We start from the raw sequence: 22,596 nt of genomic DNA, 5'->3' as shown, positions 1-22,596 counted from the left end.
TCCTCTCTCAGTGGAGTTGCATGGACAGTGCTTAAATTTCTCATCAATGATGTGTGACAACAAATACGAAGTATTACCAACCAGGGAGATTCACCTAGGTGTTGGTATCCAGGGTTTTTATTGACTTTAGCTACTAAGTCTTCCCTCACCCTACACTGATACAATGTGCCTCAGGGTACCAGGAGAACAAAAACAGGAATTCAGGGCTGGCCCTGTGGCTCACTCTGGAGAGTGTGGTAGCGCCAAGGCTGCCAGTTTGGATCCTATAGAGGGATGGCTGGTGTGCTCACTGGCTGAGCGTGGTGCGGGTGGCACTGAGCCAAGGGATGCGATCTCCTTACCAGTCAAAAACCAAAACAAACAAAAGCAGGAATTCTCCGTAAATCACATTGTTAGCATAAACTATTTGGCAAGGCCCCAGGTATACAAAGACACTTTTATTGTGGTAAAATATATGTAACATAAAATTGACCATTTTAACAATTTTTAAGTGTATAGCTCTGTGGCATTAAAGTACATTTACTTGGTTTGCGACCATCTTCACCATCCTCTTCAGAACTTTCTCATCTTCCCCTACTGAAAGTCTGTACCCATTAAATATACCCCACCTCCAGCCCTGCCCCAGCACCAGGCAACCACCATTCTTTCTGTCCTTTTGTGTTTTGTATCTGGCTTATTTCACTTAGTATAATGTTTTCAAGGTTCATCCATGTTGTAGCATGTATCGTAATTTCATTCCTTTTTAAGAATGAATAATATTCCATTGTATGTGTATACCACATTTATATTTATTCACTCATTTGTTGATGGACACTTCTTTTTATCTTTTGGCTATTGTGAATAATGCTGCTATGAATGTGGGTGTACAAGTATGTGTTTGAGTCCCTGTTTTCAGTTCTTTTGGGTATATAACTAGGGTTAGAATTGCTGGGTCATATGGTAATTCTATGTTTAACTTTTTGAGGACTGCCAAACTAATTTCCACAGCAGCTGCACCATTTTATATTCCTAATAACAATGCATGAGGGTTCCAATTTCTGCACATCCTTGCCAGCGATTATTTTCCTTTTCTTTTGGATAGTAGCTGTGCTAATGGGTGTGAAACTGTATCACTGTGATTTTTTTTTTAAATTTGGAACACTTCACAAATTTGTGTGTCATCATTGTGCAGGGGTCATGCTAATCTTCTCTGTATCATTCCAGTTTTAGTATATGTGCTGCCGAAGCTAGCACTCATTGTGGTTTTGATTTGTATTTCTTTAATGACTAATGTTTTTCATGTGTTTATTGGCCATTTGCATATCATATTTGGAGAAGTGTCTACTCAAGTTCTTTGCTCATTTTTGAACTGAGTTTTTTGTCATTGAGTTGTAAGAGTTCTTTATATATAGTAGATATTAATCAGATATGTGACTTTCAAGTATTTTTCTCCTATTCTGTGAGTTGTCTTTTCACTCTCTTGATAATATCCTTTCATGCACAAAAGCTTTTATTTTTTAGTGGCTGGCTGATACAGGTATCCAAACCCTTCATCTTGGTGTAATAATGCTGTGCTCTAACCAACAGACCTAACCAGCCACCCCAAAAGTTTTCAATTTTGAAGTCCAATTTTGTTTATTTTTTCTTTTGTTGCTTGTGATTTTGGTATCTTATGTAAGAAAACTTTGCCAAGCTCAAGGTCATGAAGATTTGCCCCTAAGCTTTTTTCTAAGAGTTTTATAGTTTTAGCTTTTACATTAAGGTAGTTGATCTGTTTGAGTTAACTTTTGTATGTGGTGTGAGGTAGAGGTCCAACATTATTCTTTTTCATGTGGATGTCCAGTTGTCTCAGCAACGTTTTTTTTTTCCTTTTTTGTCTTTTTTCGTGACCGGCAACGGATCGCAACCCTCAGTGTAGCGCCCGTACCGGACCAGGACCGGCTACGGGATCGCAACCCTCGGTGTTGCACCCGCACCTCGCTCAGCCAGTGAGCGGCCGGTCTGTATGTGGGATCCGAACCCTCGGCGGGAGCGCCACCGCGCTCCCAAGCGGCGCACTGTAGCAGTGCGCCACCGGGCCGGCCCTCAGCAACGTTTTTGAAGAAACTATCCTTTCCCCATTGAATGGTCATTGCACCCTTGTCCAAAATCGATTTGGCCATAGGTGTTTCGAGTTATTTTGGACTCTCCATTCTGTTCCATTGGTCTCTGTGTCTGTCCTATGCCAGGACCACACTGTTTTGATCATTGTAGTTTTTTCTATCCCATTTTGACAGTTAGTTTGGTGGGTATTGAACTTGATGGGTATATTGACACTATTTCTTTTAGTACTTCATAAATGTTCTATTGTATTTCGGCTTGCATATCTTCTGAGAAGTCTGTGATTTTTTAAAATGTTTGTTTCTCTGAATACAGGTGCTCGATGACTTACAATGGGGTATGTCCTGATAAACGCATTGTAAGATGAAAATGTTGTAGTCTTAAATGCATTTAATACATCTAACCTACCAAACATGAGAGCTTGCCTAGCCTAACTTAAATGTGCTCAGAACACTTATATTAGCCTACAGTTGGGCAAAATCACCTAACACAAAGCCTGTTTTATAATAAAGTGTTGAATATCTCATGTAATTTGTTCAGTAATGTACTGAAAGTGAAAAACAGAATGGTTGTATGGGTACTCAAAGTATGGTTTCTATTGAATACATAGTGCTTTTGCACCATTGTAAAGTGGGAAAATTGTAAGTCAGGGACTGTCTGTACAGTGTGTCTTTTTTCTTCTAATTGCTTTAAGAGTTTTCACTTATTAACATTTTCCTGCTATTTTCTTATCATGTGCCTCTGAATAGTTTTTTTTGATTTTATCCTGTTTGGGTCTTGCTAAGCATCTTGGATTTTCAGCAAATTGGGAAAAATGTTTATCATTACTTCACATATTTTTTCTTTTCACCTCCTTTGTTTTCTGAGATTCTGATTACATATAATTTAGATAGCTTAATATTGTCTCACAGTTTGCTGATAATTTTTTTCCTTTTATTTTTGTGCTTCTTTTTGGATGATTTCTTTTGCTTTGTCTTCAAGTTTGCTGATCTTTTTTTCCAGAGTATCTAATTTTGCTTTTAATTTTTTTTTGGTGGCTGCCCAGTACATAATTTTGCTTTTAATTCTGTCAATGAAATTTTTATTTCAATTTTAAAATTTTATCTCTATATGTTCCATTTGATTATTTCTGTATTATATTAATGTTTAAATTTTTGAGCTTATTGAGTATTTTCACAATAGCTATTTGAATGTCCTTTTCTGGTAATTCTGTTATCTTTATTATTTCTGGGTCTAGATATAATGAATTATTTTTCTCCTGTCTCTGTGTCATGTTCTTCTTCTTGTGTCTATTAATTTTTTATTGGATACCAGACGTGAATTTTACCTCACTGAGTACTGGTATTTGTGGTATTCATTTAAAGGGTCTTTAGGTTATTTCTGGTAGATAGCATTACTTACGGGTTATTTACATAATTTTTTGAGTTATTTTACTTTTCCTTAGGATAGTTTCTTTTAAGACTAATGTAGTTCTTTAGGGAGAAATTGGTAAAGGGCCACAAAAATGTTTACATTGTGTGATGATAAAAAACAAAAAGACTATGTAGTTCTGTCATTAAAACATTACTCTTTTGGGGTCTGTTATGAATGTCCCATATTATCAACAAGTTATCTCCTCTTAGGCTGTTGGTTGATTTGATGATTTATGGCCATCTGAGCTCTAGGAATTATTCTTTCCTCAGAAGTTTTTCTTCGTCTGGTTTTGTACAGTTTCATTAAACTTTGTAGAGTTGTTGATATTAGGCCAGCAACTCAAGTGGACAGATTTCTAGAGCTCTTTCATATTTAGCTTCCTCTTCTCTAGAACTCTGATGTGCAAATTCTAGCCACCTAGCCTCCCCAAACTCCAATGAGGCAAATCTTAGTGATTCTACCGAGGTCTGTGTTTCTTCTCCCTGAGTGGTAATTTGTAAATTGCCTTCTGGCAGAATTCTGGGTAATTTTAGGTATCACTGTTTTTTTCTTTTCCCACTGTCCTGTTGTCCATGTTGTCTAATGTTGAATGTCTGAAAACAAGGCTTTATATATATTTATATGTTTTGTCTAGTTTTGTAGTTGTGCATGGCTATAGGGTAAGTCTGGACCCTGTTACTTCCTCATGAGTGCAGATAGAATTTATGTCAGGAATATTTTAATATGCATTTCTCTTAGTATGAGCAAGGTAGAGCATGTTTTTATATTTTTCTTATTTTTATTTCTTTCTCTGCATTGCTTATTTATATTCTTTGCCTATTGTCTTTCTGTTGTTTATGTGTGTGTTTGTAATTGATTTATAGGGGTTCTCTGTGGAATTAGTTGAAAATATTTTTTTCCTAGTTTCTCATTTGACTTTTGATTTTCTTATAATATTCTTTTCACTGTATATTAAAAGTTTAAAAATGTTGTTAATTGTTTCTTCCATGGCTTCTTGGCTTCTGTGTTTGTATTTTTTTTTTTAATCTAATTTTCTATGGATGCTTCTAATTATTTCATTAATTTACTTTTTACATTTCAATCTTTTATCCATTTGGAATTTATTGTGATATGAAATTTGAGATATGAACTCAAATTTTTTTTCCTATTTTAAAAAATTAATATTTATTTTATATTGACACATTACAGTTATATACATTTATGAGGTACAAAATGGTGTTAGGATTTTTGAGCCCACTTTCATTTATTGCCATAGTACCTCTTATTATACAGTCTGTCTTTCTCCAACAATATGAAATTATTCCCTTATAATTATACTTTTTTTTTTTTTCTGGTGTCTGGCTGGTATGGGGATTTAAACCCATGACCTTGGTGTTACAAGGGTGCACTCTAACAAATTGAGCTAACTGGCCAGCCCTCTTTTATAATTATACTCAATCCCCTTATGTTTTGATGTCTATTTCCAGGCAGCCTATTTGGTTCCATTGATTAATTCTTGGGTCAGTTAACACAGTTTCAATTTTAGTAGTTTTATAATCTGAGTTGCTGTTATTTCTCTTATGTTTTAGAAATTCTCTGTGTATTTTTGCTTCTTTCTTTCTTTTATTTGTTGGCTGGTGTAGCCTTATTTTTCTTTATGTACTTAATTTTTGCTTGTTTATTTGTCCATATGAACTTAGAGTAATTTTTTCTACTTACCAAAACCATACTAAAGCCACAATCTAAATCCTGTTGTTGGTATTTTTATTGGGACCTTATTAAGCTTATAGATGAATTTTCAGAGAATTTATGTTTTTGCAGTATGTATCTTTCTGTCCTGGAGCAAGGTTTTTCTTATGTCATCATGAGTTTTCTTTATGAAGCTTTTGTATATTACTTTAGTTTTTTCCCCCCAGATATATTATTTCCTGTATTGCTTTTTACATGGTGGTGTATTTTCTCCATTAGATCGTGTAAATTGTTCTACGTATGAAAACTGTTTGTATATATGAAAGCTTTATTAAATTTTATTTTTCCTTTTTTTTTTGTCTTTTTTCGTGACCGGCAACGGATCGCAACCCTCAGTGTTGCGCCCGTACCGGATCGGGACCGGCAACGGGATCGCAACCCTCGGTGTTGCTCCCGCACCTTGCTCAGCCAGTGAGCGGCCGGTCTGTATGTGGGATCTGAACCCTCGGCGGGAGCGCCGCCGCGCTTCCCAAGCGGCACACTGTAGCAGTGCGCCACCGGGCTGGCCCATAAATTTTATTTTTTAAATAATATATTCTAGTTGGTTTTCTTGAGTTTTCCCAGGAATATAGTCATATTATTTGCACATAGTGAGAATTTTACCTCTTTCCAAATCTTACACCTCTAATTTTTTCTTATCTAATTGTGTTGGCTAGTACATACCCCCAGAATGTTTAATAATGATGACAGTGAATTGTAATGGGAATGCTTCTATGTTTTCCCATTATGCACAATGCAGGCTTCCAAGTTTAGGTAGGTTATATAACCGTTCTTGATTATGTACCTTTTTGGTTTAGGCGATATGTATTTTTTGCTAGACCATTTCTTTATTTCCTAAGGATGAGGTAGTATCATGAGTGAAGCCTGGAATTTTTCTAGGGAAACATAACTCCTCTCTGCCTCCTGCTATTTCTTGCTGTCCTTTCCTTGCTAAAAGAAAAAGAAAAATTAAATCTTGGTGAGCCAGGAGAAAACAGTGAGAGAGAAGGCCTAGCTAGGATGATGAGTTTCTAAACAAGGTATGTTAAGCAGTGATAAGATCTCCCTGTAGTGGGGTTTGCCTCTTATCAGTTGAAATTAATAACCTAGGACAGAGGCCTCAAGCTTTTTCTGTAAAGGATCAGATAGTTAATTTCTACTTTGCTTGCTGTCTGATCAATGCCATTGCTACTGGTCAACTCTGCCCTTGTATTGTGAAAGCAGCTAGAGTTAATATGTAAATGAATAAGTGTTGACTGTGTTTCAATCAAACTTGATTTACAAAAAAAGGTGGTGAACCTTGTTTGGCCTAAGGGCTGTTTGCTCAACCCTGACCTCCAAGATTGGCTTGAGAACTCTGTTAGAAGTCATGGAGCACTACTAATCCATATGGAAAGAAATATGCCTTTTTATGTTGTACTGTGAAGAAAGATGACAGTAGTAATTTAAAAATTTTTATTAAATTGCTAGTCTTAGAAAAAATTGAAAACTCTTCTGTATTCCACAATTCTCATCAGAGTTGCAAGCAGTCAAAGTTTAAACTACTCGTGAGTGAAGGCTCAAAGCAGAAGTCAACTTTTATATAAAAGAGTTAATAAACAACTGTTAGTTTTACTTACTTGGCTATTTTCTTATTAATTACTTTATGCATTACTATTTTGTTTTTTTCAGATGACAGATGTATTTATAGGTTAAAAAAAAAAAAAAACCTCCCCTTTTTTTTTTTTTTTTTTTTTAGAAAACTTCCCTCCTGTGTCTTAGCAATCAGATTGACCCACTGGTGATTATTCTCTGGCATTGCTAGCAGCTGTGTTTTGTGATTTGATGAAGTCCTTGCCACACTGGACTTCTAGATGCCATTGGATTGGGTTTAGAAGATGGGAAGTTAGACGTTTCTTGGCCTGAGTCTCTTAACGCTGGATGTGTAGGAGAGAGAGCAAGACGAGGAGACTGCCTGTGAACTGCAGGGTACTGCCTGCCACTTAGTGGTATTGTTACCTGATTTGGGGCAGCTGAGGTACTCTGGGAGGAGTTACTTGAAAGTGTTAAAACAGTTGTTTAATTTGAATAAATGTGCGTGGGTAGGAACACTGCCAGAAGCAGCAGCCCCAGCTCAAGCCTGGCCACCATCACTCTGCCCATGTCCCTTCCGTCAGTGCACGGTGCGTCTCTCTGGATGTTGGGTTAGTGGAGAACCACTGGCTCTGGGTGAGTGCAGTCAAGGTCTTGCCTTCACTCTCAGTGACCCCGGCTTTCTGTGCTAATTCATGTTTACTTATTATTTTAATAACCTTTTTCCTTTGGAATAATTTTAGATTTACTGAAAAGTAGCAAAGATAATACGGAGTTTCTATATATCCCTCACCCACTTTCCCTGATATTAATAAAATCTTACATTACCATGGTACATTTGTTAAAACTAAAAATAGTAATTTGTCAGTACTATTAACTCCAGACTTTATTTGATTTCACCAGTTTTTATACTAATGTCCTTTTTCTGTTTCAGAATCCAATGTAGGATATAATACTGCATTTAGTGATCATGTCTTTAGTCTCCTCTGATCTGAGACAGTTTATTAATCTTTCTCTGTTTTTCATGACCCAAACAGTTTTGAGGAATACTGTAAGGAATTTTGTAGAATGTTCCTCAGTTTGGGTTTGTCTGCTGTTTTTTTCTTGTGATTGGACTGGGGTTATGGGTTTGGGGGACAAATTGCACAGAGGTGGAATGACCTCATCATATATTGGGGGGTACATGATATAAACCGTGGTGAGGTTAACCTTTATTTGGTTAATGTAGTGAGTGTTTGCCTGGTTTCTCTGCTATAAAGGTACCATCTTTCCCTTTCCATATTCTGTTCTTTGGATGTAAGTCACTAAAGTCCAGCCCACACTGGACTTTAATATCTACGTGTATTATTTGAGTTCTGCTCTTAGAAAGATTTGTTCCTTTCCCCCCCACTTATTTATTCCATCATTTATTTATATCAGTATGGACTCAGTATATTTATTTTGTACTTTGGGACAAAGTAATGTGGGAGTATTTTGTAGCTCATATTTTTCTTGTTTTGGCCATCGGGAGCATTTTCATGTTGGTTCCTGCATCCTCTTGAGATATCCCATCCTTTTGATTTTTTAACATTTCCTTGCTTTGCAAGATGCTCCAAGCTCATCTTGTGTTTCCCTGCCCCTTCTGCATAATATGCCATTTCTTCAGAGTCTTGCTTTCTTTTATTGGGAAATGATATTTAGAAACTAAGATTTGGACACTAGATGTGTTCATGGCTACTAGGTGCCACTGCTTCTAAGCCCTATCAGTGGATCGAGACAGGAAATTTGTTTATACTAACTCATGTATACACTTTAATTACTTCTCTATTTATCTATCTGTATATATATTAAACTAAATGAGTTCATACTTATTTCTCCAACTGTAATCCAGTACCATAGTGTTCATTTTACCTTTCTCCACTTGCTTAACTTTCCTCTTTAAAAGTGAGAAACCTGGCTCTCAAACACCAACCACCAACCACCAACCACCAACCACCAGCCACCAACCACCAACCACCATCCACCATCCATTTACTTATTTGTTCAACCCCAGTATACATATAAAGCAATTGTTAACCCATACCACTGTGTGAAACAAATTTACCAACTAGAGTAGAGGTTGTGTACAGTTCCTTGTGCCTTTAGCCTTACAGTTTCTAATCAAAGCATCATTTTCAAAAGTTAAATGACTTTAAAAAGTTGCTAAACTTTACAGATGCTTTTTTTCCCCACTCCATTGAGTGAGGTGATGTACTATATTTATAATACAGGTAGATTCATTTGTCACCATCTGTATTCCATCCTGGCATATCCTGACATTCTGGTAAATTTTTGTGTATGTGTTTAGCTTGCATACATTTAAGTTTATTCTTTCATTTCAGATCTATGGATTTGACAAATATGTTAAGTCTGTTTTTTAAAAAAAGTTTTTTGTGTGTGTCTCATTTCTTTTAGATGTCATTGTGCCTATTTGTAGCAGTCTGTCTCTTCCCTGTCTGAGTTGTTCTTTTTTACCTATTGGGTGTTTGGAGAATAAGTTTATTAGAATTGAATGAAATAAGTCTTGAATTCTCAGGAACTTTCTTAGGAGTAAAATGCATGAGTTTCCCACGTAGACTTAGACACCAATTTTGTCAGTGCAGATGTTTTCTCTTTTGGTTCTTTGTGATTTCATTGGGTAAAAATATTTGAATTTTGAGTGCAAGACTGATAGATATCACAGTGTTTTAGAAAATTAGGTCAAATGTGGCAAGGAAGAACATCTGTCTGCTGATTATTTTTAACATCAAGATACATGGCTTTCACACCACAAGTGAGATAGTATATTGTTTATGTAAGTCAGAGAGATAGGTTTAGGTATTAAGTAATGGAGATTTATTATGGGAAAGTAAGGGGCACAGAAATCTCAACTTGTGCATAGCAAGGTGTCAGGGAGATGGGGTGTGGCTGAGGAAACGTGTAGTCATTTAGGAAACCAGAGAGCTCTAACTACTCTACTACCACAGTGGTTCTCAGCTGGAGGCTACAAAAATAGTCTGTGGGTCCCTACACCAGATCTGTTGAATCAGTTAGACTTCTCTAGAAATGGGGATTCTGGGCTTGTGTATTTTTTCTAAAGCTCTACAGGTGATTCTGTGGAACTACTTCTGCTTTAGTGCTTTGACATTAGGCGATTCAAGGCGTGTTTCTTCTGAATTGGTGTTATTGACTAATTTATCTTTTTAAAATTTTAAAAAATTGTTTATGTCTTTTAATTTTTTTTTTTTAACATTTACTTGAACATTTTTTTTTTTTTTAAAAGATGACCGGTAAGGGGATCTCAACCCTTGGCTTGTTGTTGTCAGCACCACGCTCAGCCAGTGAGCAAACCGGCCATCCCTATATAGGATCCGAACCCGCGGCCTTGGTGTTATCAGCACCGCACTCTACCGAGTGAGCCACGGGCCGGCCCTACTTGAACATTTTTGTGGGGTGTAGTGTGTTGTTTCAATACATGCATGTACTGCACAGTGATTCATTTAGGGTAGATACCATAGTTGACTAATTTAAACTGTGTGAGGGAGACAAGTTGGACACTGACTGATTAGTGTATGTAGTCACCATTTCTGCTTTGTGTAGAATTCTTTGGCTACTGAGGCTACCATATTGGTTGCTGGCTAGCCTATAAACTGGTTCTTTTTGGGTTTGATTCCCACTTTCCTGTTCTAATCATCTGTGACCAGATTGGAAGGGTCCTGTGGTTTTTATGCCTTATATTACTGCCATGCTTGATACTTCTTGCATCTGCTTTTGGCTGTGGTCAACAGGAAATGCAGAAGTGACTAGGAGAGAAATCACTATAGATAGGGATCAGAAGTGGGCTTTCCGTGGAGGTAAAAATTAAATTGAAATCCCAAATACTGTGAAGTTCTCAGGGGGAGAAACTTCCAGTTAGAGGGGATATGTGGTTGAAATATAGTGAAGAAGATTAGAGCAGGAGGCTAAAACCACATCATTTAGAATCTGGTAAAATAGTGTGTGTTTTATTTTAATTATAATGGGAAGCCATGTGAAATGGCAGAGAGCATTCAAATAAAAAAAATTGGTTTATGTATTAAAAATGTTTATAATGAAATAGACATTGAATGAAGAGCAGGGATTTAAAAATTAAAAGAGTTCTTAAAATGTCTTAAAATTTCACTGCTAATGTGAATTTTGACATTTACAATTTAATCATCATTTTTCAGTTCTTTTTAAATTAAGAAGTGTTATTTTTAAATAACGGAGTTAAGACAATTTCTGTTTTGGATACAGTTCATCTTCCAGTTTGTCATCTGGTATATTAAGAAATGATTGGTTTTTACATATCATTTAGGAAGTATTTACTAATTACGTGGTGGCATTTCACTAAAATTCATGGGAAGTGGAAAATAAGTACAAATGAACCCTCACTGTAGTTGAGATAAGCCAACACTAGGAGTTTTACTCAACATTTCTCTTTAAATTATGATTTTGGTGACAGTCACCAACTAAAACAAAGGAGTGACATTCTAAATCCAGTGTTTTTTAGCTTGCTTTAAAAAAAAATTCACAGGTTTTAAATACTTTATTTTTTATTTTTAAAAATTGTGGTAAAATACACATAATGTAAAATTTAACGTCTGAAGCATTGTTAAGTGTACACTTCAAAGCACCAAGTACATTCACATTTTGCTATCACCACCATCATCCATCTGGAGCAGATATATAATTTTTTATGATTTCCTGAAAAATAGGAATTAAATGTGATATATTTTACTTTATGTATATTATTAATGTGTCAAACCTCATGTAAAGATCATTTATTATTAGTAAACTTTTAGGGACAAAGCAAAGAAAAATAAAATGACTGTTAAGGATAGTTCTTGCATTAAATGCTAGTATTACTTTATGTGATTATTGTTATATCTCAGTACCAAGACGTTTTTTTCTTTTAGGGGATGATCATTTCATAGAATGGCAAGGTTTGGGCAAATGTGATTTCATAGGCAAATTATTACCTTAAGAAAAATTTTCAGAAACATACTTAATGTGTAAAGTCAAATCTATTCATAATAGAAGTAAATTATTAGCTGTTGTTTGGGAAAATGTATTTTGCAAGAGAAAAGATTGTGAGAAACAAGGAGACAAATTGGGTAATTGATGGTATACAGTGTTTGAGGCTTTAACCAAAATAAGTATATTTTAATATTAGAAGGCAATATTGATTGAAAGAAGTTCTTATCTCAAGTTTAGGATAATAAGGCTTTTGGATTCTGTTAATAATTATAGCCAACATTTGTTGAGTCCTTGCTGTATGCCAGGCATTTGTGATTGCATTTCTTTTTTAATACAGCAACCATATTAAAAAACCGAGGCTTGGGTTGTTCAAGGTTGTGCAGCTTGTGTGGGTCTTTCAACCAGTTGGATCCACAGTTGGAGCTCTTTTTTTTTTTTTAAAAGATGACCGGTAAGGGGATCTTAACCCTTGACTTGGTGTTGTCAGCACCACGCTCAGCCAGCGAGCTAACCGGCCATCCCTATATGGGATCCGAACCCGTGGCCTTGGTGTTATCAGCACCGCACTCTCCCGAGTGAGCCACAGGCTGGCCACAGTTGGAGCTCTTAATCACCATTCCATGTTGCTTCCCATACAAGGCTTTTAATAAATTGATAATCTAGATTATTTAACTATATATGTTTATTTGCAAATAAAATGTTAGGAAATCATTTAACTTGGAACACATTTTATTTTGTGGAGTTTTATTGTATAAGATAAATAAAAGCAAGATAATCATAAGAAATTTCCCAAATGTGTTGTTAAAGATTTGTAGCTTCCTGTAAAGGTTCATGTCGTATAAACTCTACAGTGCACATGACTGAATATGATGCTCTTGTAAAACACTTTTTCAGGCGTAAGAAGCCATAAACCCTCAGTGGCTCCCCATTGTGTCTATGTAGAAAATAAGCAAACTCCCTAATCTAAGCTTTAAGGAGTTCCTTGTTCCAGCTCTCCCTTTCTCACCTGTGCAGGCTTTTGTTTCATTCAGCTGGATCAGTCATTTCAATTTCTGTGCTTTTGTTCATAGGTTACTTCTCTTTGGAATAACCTGCCATTTTCTTCTCTGGTTCTACTTTCTAGTTTAAGTCCCTTTTACTTCCCAACATTTTTCCTTCTTCTAAGCACTGTATGAGGGGTCTTCAAAAAGTTCATGGAAAGATTCGTATTATCTTTTAATTCTATTTTTCCACAAACTTTTTGAAGTCCCCTCGTATATATTCTACCTTGTTTTTATTTAGCTATTTCCCCAACTAGATAAGCCTTTTGATGGAAATGACTGTCACTGATACCTTTTCATAGTTAGTGTCATATACAAAAGGAACTCAATAATTACTTGCTGATGAAAGAGCATAAACCATATATGCAATGTCAGTAATGTTTTTAATATTTTCATTCTGTCTTATTATAAATCCTAAATTTATAATCTGAAAATTTATATTCTTCTGAAGGATCTTGGTGTTTAATTACATCAGGAAATGAAAGGTTAGAGCTTTAAAAGAAAAAAAGCTGTATTTTATTTTGATCTTCATAAATAGCAAGAATTATCGCAGTAATATTTAGTATTGTGAGTTTTTAGAAATGGAAATTCCCTTGACATTCGACATATTTAATTATCCATACTTAAAAGCAATTTTCTTTAATATCTAACATTGGTTTTGAAAATATGTTCTTTATAGGTCTGAATTATACTTTCAATGTTTAGAATGTACATATGGAAAGCTTTTAAGTTCAGCTTGTTGTGTTCATTAGTATTTTTCTATTTTCAATTCTATTTAAAAGTTTTAAACTGTGAGAATTTGCTTCCCCATTTTCCACTTTAACTTTCCCTCATTCATCATTCAGTTCTGGAGCTGAAGAGAAACATTTATTAAAAATAATTGAAATTAGCTATATTAAAAGTCTGGTTGGAACTAAATTTACTGTGTTCACAATTTATGGGCCACTTGCAGAGAAAGTGATTTGTATGTGCATTCCAACTCTCTGGACATAGTGGGTTCTTCTTTATTGTCTCTGTATTTTTAACATATGAGTATATATTTTTAGTAATTTTTAGAAATGTGACTTGTTAGTGACCACTAATGCTAGGTTATTATAATATACATATCTTGACATGATTTTTAGCATTTTTGATTTTCGCCACATTTAAATGTGTCTGAGAGTTTAGACTCCCTTCTCATCTCATCATTGCAGGGTATTTGCTTCTTGCATTCTGTCTCTCTATAGACTGTTTTTAGGCAAAGACACTTTGTTTTTTAGTACTCAGTCCACATGAGGGGTTTCGTGGGGAAGAAATGAAACTAGGACACTACTTCCTTTTTCTAGATACACACTAATGGATGTGGAAGCTAAATACTCCTGGGATCTGTGTGTCTAGATGTCCTCCCATGTGTCTGGGAGATAGGGCATGAGTTTAAGAGGAGTGTAGGCTTTCACTTCACTGGTCCCAATAAGATCCTACTGTTTATACATCGCCTGCTGACTCCTCTCCCTGTCACACAAATCTGGAAATGAGAATTGTCTTCAGACTCCGGCTTCATCTAGTTAAAGGAGCTTTGCTTTGTCCCAGGAGAATGCATAATTTTGGAGTCATTATGCTCACCAAACTGGTGTACTAATGTATTTTTTCTTTTTTTGGCGGCTGGTGGGTACGGATATCCGAACCTTTGACCTTAGTGTTAGTGTACTCTAACCAGATGAGTTAACCAGCCAGACCTGCATGTGTATTTTTTTTCTTTTTAACATTTTAATTCTTTTACGTTAGTTTTAATTTGTTGTTGCAGACAGATTGTTTATAATAGGAAACTGTTTTATTGTATTCCTCTTAAAGCTTAAGAAAAATCAGTATAGTAACCCTCAGAACTTGCTTGATTTCACTTCCTGTTTTTGTTATTCATGACTTGTTTTATTTTTCTTGTTTTGTTAAAAGTCATAAATACAAGGTAGAGTTGATTTAGATTTTGGTACTATTTATCAAAAGGCGTACTTTCTGTGCCTTTTCAAGGTTATTTTGGCTATTCAGGGATCCTTGCAATTCTATATGAATTTGAGGATTTGTGCAAAAAACGCTGTGGGTATTTTAATAGAGATTGAAGTGGATCTATAGATCACTTTAGGGAATATTGCCATCTTAGCAATATTAAATCTTTCAATCCATGTATGCAAGTTTTCTTTTCATTTATTTAGTTCTTTAATTCTTCAGTGTTTTGTAGTTTTTAGTTTGCAGGTCTTTCACGTCCTTGGTTAAATTTATTGCTATGTATTCTTTTGGATTCTGTCATAAATGGAATTTTCTTAATTTCCTTTTGGATTGCTTATTGCTAGTGATTAGGAATACAACTGATTTCTATTGTATCTGGTATCCTAAGAACACTGCTGAGTTCCCTTTTTAACTTTAAAACTTTTGATGTGGATCCTTTAGGATTTTTTTATTCATAAGATCATGTCATCTGCCAAAGAGACAGTTTTACATCTTCCTTTCTGACTTGGATGCCTTTTATTTCTTTTTCTTGTTTAATTTTTCTGGCTGGAAATTCCATTTGTGTTAAATAGAAGTGGCAAAAGTGGGCATTCTTGTCCTGTTACTGCTTTTCGGGGAATGCTTTTCAGTTGTCACCATTGAGTGTGATGTTAGCTGTGGGTTTTCTCATAAATGCCATTTATTAGCTTGTGGAAATTTCCTTCTATTCCTAGGGTGTTTTTATTACTGGATTTTATCAAATGCTTTTCTGTGTCAGGTAACATGATCATGTCTTTTTCTTTCATTCTATTATTGTGGTGTGTTACATTGTTTGATTTTTATATGTTGTATTACCCTTGCATTCCTGGGGTAAATCCCAATTGGTTGTGGTGCATATCCTTTTAATATGTTGCTGGATTTGGCTTGCTAGAATTTTGTTGAGGATTTTTGTATCTATATTAATAAGAGATATAGTTTTATAGTTTTGTTTTCTTGTGATGTTTTTAACTTTGTTATCAGGGTTATGCTGGCCTCATGGAATGAGTTAGGAAGTGTTTTATCCTCTTTTTGAAAGAGTTTGAAAAGTATTGGTGTTAATTCCTTTACTAATAATTGGTGGAATTCACCAGTGAAACCATCTGGTCCAGGGCTTTTCTTTGCTGGGAGGTTTTGATTATTGCATTAGTCTCTTAACTTGTTAAAGATGTGTTCAGATTTTCTATTCTTGAGTCAATTCTGGTAGTTTGTGTGTCTAGGAATTTGTCCATTTTGTCTAGGTTATCTAATTTGTTGGCACGCAGTTGTTCATAGTATTCTCTTATAATCCTTTTCATTTCTTTAAGGTCATTAGTAATTTCTCCATTAAATTAGTTTTTACTCTTTTTAAAATTTTAATTTATTTTTAATTATGCATACTTTGGGGGGGGACAGTGTTGTTTCAATACTTGTATATATTGTACAATGACTCAGGGTAGATAGCATACCCATCACCTAAATATTTTTTCTTTGTGGTGATTATGGTCAAGGTCCTCTTTTCTAGGTATTGAGAAATATACAATATAATATTAGCTCTAGTCAGTCTAGAACACCAGACTTATTAAATTAGTTTTTAAACAGAGCTTTTAATTTTTTTCTTGTTAGATTATTTCTTGATTTGGTGTATTTCTAACATAGTCCAGTTTTTTTTTTTTTTTTTTTCCTTTTTGTCTTTTTTCGTGTCCAGCAACGGACCGCAACCCTCAGTGTCGCGCCCGTACCGGACCGGGACCGGCAACGGGATCGCAACCCTTGGTGCTGCGCCCACCCCTCGCTCAGCCAGTGAGCGGGAACCGGTCTGTATGTGGGATCCGAACCCTCGGCGGGAGCGCCGCCGCGCTCCCAAGCGGCGCACTGTAGCAGTGCGCCACCGGGCCGGCCCCATAGTCCAGTTTTTTTTCAGTTGCTTCAGAGGTGGAAGAATTGGAAAGAAATGAGAAGTATGACATCCGATGAAAGTGGCTTTGTACTTATGGGATTTACTATACATCAATTCAGATAGTGTTAGGTTCATCAGACTCCCAGACCACCTGTCTGCTGTATCAGTTACAGAAACATTTGAGAGAAAAATTATTATTAAAAAAAAGTATTACATACATAATTTTGTACTAGTCTGTACTAGTCTCTACCTTTCTCAATCTTGTGGTGTAAGACTTACCTGACACAATTTTATATTATTGAGTCTTCCCTGTGCTTGGTTTCAGTTATACTTAAAGTCTATACTTAACATCTTTCTAAGTATCTTAGGTTTATACCCAAGAAAGAAGGGTCTGCAATCTTTACAGTTTAACAGAGTATTCTTACTATTTGCAGGATATGTTATTAGCATCAATATTAATAAATCAATGAATAAATTAAAACATCTGATAATGTAACAAAGGCAAAATTTTACGATGGGGTTTGGAGAGAGTTAAACTCTTTTGGTCTGGTTAGTAGGTAATTATTTGAAGTAGCTTTGAACCTGCAATGTTTCAGATGAGCCAGAGTGGTCAGTAATGTTAACAAAGAGTCTTGCTTGTGCATCTGCAAGTGTTTTTTGCTTGATTCTGGTGGGAATGATACTGTATTTTGAGTGTGAACGAGAGCTGTAGAGTTTGGTCAGGAAAGATAACAGTTGCTTCAGTACTCATTAGGAAGCCAGGCTTTGTAACAGGGGCTAGCATAGAATGGGTGTTTAATAAATATATGATTAAATATGTGATTAAATGAATCAATAAAAAACTTAACTATAAAACTGCCTGGGTAGTTGGCTGATACGTGCTTTTTTTTTGATGGCTGGCTGGTACTATTGTTGGAAATATGAAACAGGTTGAAATCAATTAAACTAGAATTATCTCTTTTATTTTATTTTATTTTGTTTTATTATTTTTTTTAAAAGATGACTGGTATGGGGATCTTAACCCTTGACTTGGTGTTGTCAGCACCACGCTCAGCCAGCGAGCTAACCGGCCATCCCTATATGAGATCCGAACCCGGGGCCTCGGGGCCTTGGTGTTATCAGCACCAACCCGGGGCCTTGGTGTTATCAGCACGGCACTCTCCCGAGTGAGCCACGGGCCGGCCCAGAATTATCTCTTTTAAACAAGCTCCATTTTCAGATACAATAAGATGATTACTATGCTGAATGTAAAAGTGTTGTGAGGGCACAGGAACAGAACTGTGCCTCTCTTCAGAGAGAGGGCTGTTGAAAGTTATGAAAGAAAAATGAAGTGTTATTTTTATTACATTCAGATATGTTAAAGAAGCTTTAGAAAATATAGATGAATATGAAGCTGAAATAAATCCTCTGTAATACTAATATCACCTTTCTTAACTTTTTTTCTATGCCTGTGTGTAAAAATGGGATCTTTATATATATATATATCTTTGTAGCCTGTTTAATTCACTTAACAGTGAATTCTGGCATGTACAATTTTCTATTGAAATATTGGAGATTAGGAATCCTGTCAGAGAGTTTTTTGTGTATTTAGAATAGGCTTATTTATTAAATAGCTAGCTTTAAATAGTAACTAGCTTTTCCTCTGTAAGGGATACACAGTATTAAGAAAATTGAATGATCTTTAATATTTATCTAACATCACATTATTAGTAACTATTAATAAAGTATATTATGCCATAAGATGGTCTACTTTATCAACTTGTTTGGTGTTTTACATTTTTTAGTACCTTATCAACCAATATTGTTTCTTTTTTTTTTATTGAAACATAGTTGAGTGTACTTGTCTGTGGGGTGCAGCAGGGTTGAATTTCAATATCTGTGTGCAATATGTGATACTCAAATCAGGATAATTAGTATATTCAACATTGTACAGTCTAATCATTTTTCATGGCCCTTTACCAATTCCTCTCTTACCTCTCTCTCCCTTCTCCTTTCCCACCTCTGGTAACCTCAGTTCTGTTCTCTCCTTCAACCTATATTTTTCTAACTTTTTAGTTTAAAATTAAAAATTTTTTATACTTTATTTTTAATTTAATTTTATTTATTATTTTTTTTGGCAGCTGGCTGGTACAGGGATTGAACCCTGGATCTTGGTGTTAATTTCTGTTCTCTCCTTCAACCTATATTTTTCTAACTTTTTAGTTTAAAATTAAAAATTTTTTACACTTTATTTTTAATTTAATTTTATTTATTATTTTTTTTGGCAGCTGGCTGGTACAGGGATTGAACCCTGGATCTTGGTGTTAATAGCACCACACTCTAACCAACTAAGCTAACCAGCCATCCCTAAAATTTAAAAATTTTTAATAAATATGCTATAAACTGAATCAGATCTTTTCAGTATTTTGTAGTTTATGAGAAGGAGTTAAAAAAAATTTTTTTTTTTTGTCTTTTTTCGTGTCCGGCAATGGATCGCAACCCTCAGTGTCGCGCCCGTACCGGACTGGACCGGCAACGGGATTGCAACCCTCGGCATTGCGCCCGCACCTCACTCATCCAGTGAGCGGGAACCGGTCTGTATGTGGGATCCGAACCCTCGGTGGGAGCGCCGCCGCGCTCCCAAGCAGCGCACTGTAGCGTTGCGGCACTGGGCCGGCCCGGAGTTAAAAATTTGACGTGGAAGTGTTCTGTTTAGATAGAGAACTTATTTACTAACTAAAATTCTATCTATGATGGAAAGCATTGACACTGAAATTCAGATGGAAAAAAACACAAATAGACATTGAATTGTGAAACAAATAGAACACTCAGTTTATATGTCAGGAATTTTGGGGGAAGTGTGGAGTTTGGAATGCAAGGATATGGAGTAGGATGGTAGTTTTGTAATCAGGGAGATAAAATTGAAAGAGAAGGAGGTCTTTTTTGCAATTAATCTGAGATACTTTTTGGAGAACTTGTCACTCTACAGTTTGGTTACTAATAGAACAGAGGCTGTCTGTTAAATCACTGGAGGGTTTGCTACCAGGAGGTTTCCATAAAACCAGAAACCTGCTCATACTTTCAGGAGTCACAGGTAGTGCAAGATTTAGAGACTTCAGTTCAGGAGATCAGCATGGGACTGCCTGAGCAGTTGGGAATCTCAGGGTCGAAGCTCTTTGCAGTCAGCGCTGCCTAGGTATAGGCAGCCCTGGGCCCCTTGGTGTTAGTTGATGCAAGAAGGAGCTCAGGTCAGTAGATGCATCTTATTGCTAAGTGAGGTAGAAACAGAAACTAGGATTACTTCATAAGATGAGATACCTGGAACTGTTTAAATGATATGAGACCATTTCATGGGTTTGCTGGGGGAGATATTTAAGGCTTATAAGGAAGAAATAACCTTTGAGGTGCTGTTGTGTGCTAGGTCCTGTCCTTATATTTTCATATATATATATAAAAGGATTTTCATCATTCCTTCTTTTATGGATGAGGATACTGGCTCGGAGATGTTCAGTGGTTCAAGAAGTCCCCTGGAGATTCTGGTTCAGTCTTTCTGGGTTAGCCTTTGGGGGTCTTAATTTTTATGAAACACAGCAGCTGATTCTGTTCTAAGTGGCTCTTGAACCAGACCGAGACATGTAGGCGGTACTCCTGACTCTTGGTTGGCAGTGATGAGTTTTGATTCTTATTGGCTAGGCTTCCTGGTCAATCCCTCATTCTTCTGAGATGGCTGGCTCTCCAAGGTAATATTCGAGGATGGAGGTCATAACAGTAATTTTGTAATAACTACTTTTGGTACTCTGACTACATAAACAAGAACCCAAATTTAAAACACCGTTTGCTAGGGCTGGCCCCGTGGCGCACTCTGGAGAGTGCGGCGCTTGGGTGCGCAGCGGCGCTCCTGCTGCTGGTTCGGATCCTGTATGGGGATGGCCGGTGCGGTGCAGGTGTCACCAAGCCAAGGGTTGCGGTCCCCTTACCGGTCACACACACACAAAAAAATCACAAAAAAAAAAAGGTGTCACCAAGCCAAGGGTTGCGGTCCCCTTACCGGTCACACACACACAAAAAAATCACACACACACAAAAAAAAGATAAAACACTGTTTGCTAAACACTAACACATTTTTAAAAAATTATTGTTTTATTAAGGAACCATATTTCTATTAAAAATAACTACTGACTATTGGTTGCTAAATTATTGGGACCTATTAATATCTCTTACACAGCAATTGTCATTTAATGAAATTATGTCAAAAACTACAAAACATTTTAGTATGTATTATTGTTTCAGTTTTCTATAAAGAATGAAGTCCTGTACTATTCTATATTTGTATTTCCTATACAGAGCTTTCCTTTTTAATTGTAAAAATATGTGGTTATTATAGAAAAATATAGGAAAAGTATAGAGATGACAAAGTATCCATAATATAACACCCCAGAATAACCTTTGACACCATTTACAAAAGTGGCAACATTTACTAGGTAAGGTTGTTTTCGCCTAGATACAGTATGCTTTCCAAAGGTTTCAGACTTAAATTTTTAATAAATTTTAGCTAAAACCAGTATATGTGAGATCCTTGAAGTGCATGAAGAGCTAGCATCAAGTGGTTTGGCTTTCTTTGGCATATGAATACCAGGCCTAGTTTTAATGGCAAATAATTATTAAATAAAAATGTCGTAAGTACCATGCATTATTCAGGAAAAGGTTGTCTACTTGGAACTCTAATGACAGATCACCAAATATCCAGTAGTAATAACTTAACTGGCTGGTGAGTCCTAAACTTGTAAAATATTGTGCTTCTTCAGATAAGTCTCTATTTAAGCATGGGGGCTACACAGAGCTGTTTATAGTGTATTAACTGGAAATGTAGGGATGGTACGAAGAAAGACATGATAACATGTAAACTTTTTAGGATTTTCTTTAGTTTTCTCACTTTTTAAATGAAGAGATTGGACCATTTGAGCTTGTGTTTGTTTAGTACTTTAGGAAAGAGTGAAGAGTTGGCTTTTAGCAAACATGTTTATATGTGTTATTCCATTTAATGCTTAACCATACCATATAAGGTGAGTGTTGTATGCTCATTTTTATAGGTGAGGAAACTTAAACTCAGAGTTTTGTTTGGGTCATACACCCAGAAATTTGTGGTTTTGTCTCCATTTCTTTCCCTCACATTTGCCATCTACTTTCTGCAGTTCTTTCCAGCTCTAAAATTCTTTGATTGTACAAAAGTGGAAAGAATAGTATAATGAACTCCCCATTTACCTATCACTGACCTACAAAATTGTTATCCTGTGGCCAACTTGTTTCATCTCTACCCCCTTACAGTTACCTCCCAACATTTTTTTCCCCATCACATTACTTTGACACAGATCCTAGCTATCATTTTATATGTGAACATTTCAGTACATAGCTCTAAAAGATAGAAATTGTTTTTTAAACATTTAAAACGTAACTATGATATTATTAGTGCTATAAAAACAATATTAATTTATTCTCATCCACTCAGATCATTTTCCTGACTGTCATAATTTCTTTTTAAACTGCTTAAGTCTGATTCATAGAGGCCCCATACATTATAATTGGTTGGTATATCTCTTAAGTCTTTTTAAATGTACACATTTCACTTCCATCTTACTCTTTTCTCGTCATTTTAAATTATTTAAAAAAAAATTTTGAAAGAAGCTGGGTCTTTTGACTTTTAGAAGTTCCTGCAGCCTGGATGTTTGACATGTTTTTTTGTCCCATGTATTCTATAAAAATTGTTTATTTGATCTAGAGCATCACTGTCTAATATAAATATAATGCAAGCTATAAATTCAAGCCAAATGTGTAATTTGAATTTTTTTTTTTGGTATCCACTTTAAAAAAAAAAAAGCAAAAAGAAACAGGTGAAATTGTTTTTTTTTTTTTTTTTTTTTTTTTTTTTTTTTTTTTTTT

At 35.6% G+C, this 22,596-nt stretch overlaps 1 protein-coding gene and 1 non-coding gene across 2 annotated transcripts in view; one reads left to right on the top strand and one right to left on the bottom strand.

Moving 5' to 3' along the window:
- The window catches only part of MEMO1 (mediator of cell motility 1), a 135,811-nt gene that overhangs the window by 27,455 nt on the left and 85,760 nt on the right, over positions 1-22,596 (top strand). The gene's annotated exons all lie outside the window — the stretch shown is intronic.
- TRNAN-AUU lies at positions 18,949-19,022 on the bottom strand. Its single transcript has one exon. It is a non-coding gene; the product is annotated as a tRNA-Asn (tRNA).

The sequence above is a fragment of the Galeopterus variegatus genome, unplaced genomic scaffold (genome assembly GCF_000696425.1).
Source record: "Galeopterus variegatus unplaced genomic scaffold, G_variegatus-3.0.2 Scaffold2894, whole genome shotgun sequence".
Taxonomy (NCBI): Eukaryota; Metazoa; Chordata; class Mammalia; order Dermoptera; family Cynocephalidae; genus Galeopterus; species Galeopterus variegatus.
Note: the sequence above shows the minus strand (reverse complement) of the source record. Positions and strands in the feature narration are given on the sequence as shown.